At 56.1% G+C, this 4,191-nt stretch overlaps 1 long non-coding RNA gene across 1 annotated transcript; it reads left to right on the forward strand.

The window, feature by feature from the left end:
* The first annotated feature begins 1,139 nt into the window (after positions 1-1,139).
* LOC123069971 (uncharacterized) lies at positions 1,140-2,676 on the forward strand. Its single transcript, XR_006433263.1, has 3 exons — positions 1,140-1,483; positions 1,617-1,732; positions 2,014-2,676. It is a non-coding gene; the product is annotated as an uncharacterized lncRNA (long non-coding RNA).
* Positions 2,677-4,191: the final 1,515 nt, after the last annotated feature.

Here is a 4,191-nt window from a genome sequence, read left to right on the forward strand (position 1 = left end):
CTGCATGGTTTCGCTCGTGCGCACCCCGAAGATTGCGTGGAGCGAGATCTGAGGGTCGGCCCGCAATGCATCATCAGTAGCGGAGGCCGCGTCGTCGTCGTCGTCGTCCGGCGCTAAGTCGAGGAGAAAGATGCGCTGGCACACGCGGTTGTGGCCCCTGCCAAACTTCTCGTTACAGTTGAAGCATAGGCCCAGGCGACGGCGTTCCTCCATCTCTGTCTGGGAGAGACATTTGATTGGGCGCCCATTCGGCAAACTGTGGCCATGCTGGGGTGCGGCTGGTGGGGCCGGTGTGGGGGGCGCGAGGCGTGGTCCTGGCATCGGCAGAATGCCCTTCTGCGGAAAACGCACCGGTGGCGCGGCGGAAAGCGCGCACTGGTCGCGCAGCTCCAATTTGCGGGCGAGGCTCATGGCGACGGCGAGGGACTGCGGGTTATGGATTTCCACGTCGAGGCTGAGGGGTGGCTGGAGGCCTGCAGTGAAGATCTGAACTTTCTGCGTTTCCGACAAGGAGCCTGCCCGGGGAAGGAGCGCCTCAAACCGCTCCTGGAAGTCGACGACGGACGTCGTGCACTTGCACGCCATCAGTTCGCCCAGCGGGTTCGCGCGCAGAGGAGGTCCGAAGCGGAGGTTGAGCAGCTCGGAAAAGCGGCGCCACGGTGGAGTGCCCTCGTCACGCTGGACCTGCATGTACCACAGCTGGGCAGAACCCTCGAGGTTGTATGACGCCATCCAGACTTTCTCCTCCTCGGCGATCCGTTGTTGATGGAAGAAGGACTCGCATCTGTTGAGGAAAGCGAGCGGGTCGGACTTGCCGTCGAACTTGGGGAAGTCCATCTTCTGAAACCGCGGGGGCCGATCGTTGTGGTGCTGTCCGTCGTGGCTGATATCGACGGCTGACGAGGAGGCCGACTTCTCCTTCTGGAGGGCTGCCACGGACACTGCAGGGATGTCACGGTTGCAGTCGGGGCTTCGATCATCTTGGCCAAATCAGCGGTGGTGGGTTCCGACATGGCAGAAGAAACCAAGGCGGCGGCGGATGGCGGCGATGGAGGTGGGCGGGGCGGCGGGTGCAGCGTGGAGGAGGCCGAGGAGCGGCTGGAACCTGATACAAGTTGTCAAGGGCCTTAGTTCCCAAGACAGCGGGGCCTCGACTACGTAGTTCGTAGTCTCGGTGGATAGGAGCGCTAGGGTTTTTGCCTGGCTGCTCAATGGTGCGGGAGGAGAGGATAGGAGACGGAGGAAGAGGTAGGAGATAATAACTTTATTGCTTGCCCTCAAAGGGTGCTGATTATACGATATATAAAGGCCCCATGGGCTGCTAACAAACTAGAAATCTATACGTAACAAACTAGTCTTTTATTCTAGGAACTAATGTATCAGGACCAGGACTCCTGCCCAGCCTACGCCTCGCCTGATGTGGCCGACGGCTGCTGCTCCTGGCCGCGTGGCCCACGCCTGTAGGACGTGCCCCACATGACATGTAACGACATCTTCCATTCTTAACTAATCGTTTTGAGTCATTAACATATGATAATTTCATATAATTTGGTCAGCAAAATCGATTTCGCCTACTAAACTATGTTAATGATGGCATACGTGACCCACTGAACCAGACATGCGAATGTGCATAATAACAAGGCTGAGATCAGGGACCCAACCAGTCACCCTAATGTGCATAGAAAAGATTGAAGGGTGATGCCACAAGGACCGATGAGGAAATCAAACTGAGGTCAGCACCCCTCCCCTATATCTTCTTGCCTGTGCATTTACATAACTGAAAAAATTGATCTGTATTCTGAAAAAACAATCCTAATTTTTTTTCGTGTTGCTTGTTTGACCTTTGAGTTACAGACTTACAGTACTACTTGAAAAAGGCAATCTGTACTTTGAACTATAATCCTATGGTTTCCTGGTTTCTTATTCGACTCTCCAGCTACAATTTCAATTGTAGGTGAAATATCCTTGTTGTTACATGATTGTAATGCTACAAATGTAATCTATATTTTTCAGGGTATCTACGGTTATCCTATTGAGATCCAAGCTCTATTGTACATGAAATTAAGATGTGCTCTTCAAATGCTTAAGCCGGATGGTGAAGGGGAGGACTTCATAGAAAAGGTAGGGCAACGACTACATACATTAACCTACCACATGAGAAATTACTTCAGGCTTGATTTCCCACATCTAAATAACATCTCTAGATACAAAACAGAAGAGTACTCCCACACTGCTGTGAACAGGTAATCGTTGTTTAATTTCCTTTTTCTTTTTCTTTTGATCCGACTGGCATGGAAAATGATGATTCACTTTATAATGTCATCTTATTTTATTTTGTGTATATCTTGCTAAGTAAAGCTTGATTTTTATTAATTAGGCCAAAGCTTTCATCCCCTTTACAGAAGAAAACAAATAACTTGATGCTAACATGAGTTAGTTTGCTATCTGTGGAAGACGAATGTGTGTGAATGGTAGGACTAGGGTTCCTACCGGCTCTACTCCTTAGGTTATAAGAGCAGAACATCGGCTGTTGGGGGCGAGGGCGCGAGCTCCGGCGCTTCGGCGCCGTCGCGATGGAGGAGGAGGGCGGCGGCGATTAGGGCTGGGGGCGGCTAGGGTTCCGGCTCCTCTGGGAGCCGGGCAATAGAGATAATATTCTTCTTATTGCTTAATTCCAAAAAGAGTCTTACAACCTATATTTATAACCTAGATAACTTGCATAAGAATTAACCTAAGATAACTTGCATAAGAATTTAACCTAAGATAACTTGTGGGCTAAGATTGCCCGGTGGGCCTAGCTAAACCGGCCATAACACTTCTCCCCGCCTGCACAAACAGCTTGTCCTCGAGCTGTAAGGTGGGGAAGCGCTTGCGGAACTCCTCGGGGCGATCAACCAGCGTCAAACACCTTCTCGACAGTTGGGGCGGCCAGGTCGGCGGCGACGGCGTCCTCCGGAATGTAGTCTGCAACCTCCAGGTAGAAGAGTCGCGGGCAAGCATGGCCGGGCGTGTAGGGCCCGTCGCAGTTGAAGCACAACCCCTGGCGGCGACGCTCGAGTAGCTCGGCTGAGGTGAGTCAGCGGAACGGGCGCGCCGCGGTCGCGGCGAGGGGTGCCGCAGAAGCCTGCGCAGGCCGACCCTGCGCGGAATTCGGCCCGGGTAGCGACCCAGTGGTCCGGGATGGTGATTCCTTCTAGATGGCCACCGCGCGGCGCTCGAACGCGCGGGCGTAGTACATGGCCGACTGGAGATCTCGGCGAAGCTCCACGTCGACGCGAATGTGATCCGAAAGGCCACCAACAAAGAGGTCGGCGTGCTGCTGCGCCATCACGCCCGACGCATGGCACGCCAAGGCCTGGAAGCGGTCGGCGAAGTCATGCACCGTAGAGGTGAAGGGAAGGTGTCCGAGCTCCGATAAGCGGCTCCCGCGAACCGGGGGCCCAAAGCGGAGGAGGCAGAGCTCGCGGAAGCGCTCCCAAGAAGGCATGGCACCCTCGTCCTGTTCGAGAGCGTAGTACCATGTCTGTGCCGCGCTGCGGAGGTGATAAGAGGCAAGCCAGGTCCGCTCGTCCTGCTCGAGAGCGTAGTACCACGTCTGTGCCGCGCCGCGGAGGTGATAAGAGGCAAGCCAGTTCCGTTCCAAAGCGAGTGTGCACTGCCCGCGAAAGAACTGGTCGCACTGGTTGAGCCAGTTGAGGGGGTCCTTTGTGCCGTCGTAAGTGGCGAAGTCGATCTTGGAGAACCGCGGTGGTGCCTGGGAGGGAACACCGTGGCAACCTGGCTCCGAGGTGCGGAGCAGCGAGGCGGGCGGCGCCTGGTCGGAGTACTCCGGGTAGGGACCAGCGGAACTAGATGGCCCCCCGAACTGCGGAAACGGAGTCGGCTGTTCGGGGGCCGTGGTGTAGACCGGCGTTGGCGAAGACCCAGCCGCCCATGCTGGAAGTGGCGACGGGGAGGGCGGAAACCAGATCTGATGAATCGGGAGGCCGGTCGACGAGGGTGCGCCCGAGCTGGGCAGGGGCGACGACGGTGGTTGTAGCATCGGCGGCGGAGGGTGGGCGGGGGCGTCGGTGGCCGCGGGGGACGGTGGCTGCAAGTACCACAGAGGGGTCGCGGCCAGCGTTGTCCCGCCGGAGTGTCCCGCCTGGAACAGCAGCAGCGGCAGCCCAATGCAAGCCGGCGCGGTTGTCC

This window comes from Triticum aestivum, chromosome 3B, assembly GCF_018294505.1.
Source record: "Triticum aestivum cultivar Chinese Spring chromosome 3B, IWGSC CS RefSeq v2.1, whole genome shotgun sequence".
NCBI lineage: Eukaryota > Viridiplantae > Streptophyta > Magnoliopsida > Poales > Poaceae > Triticum > Triticum aestivum.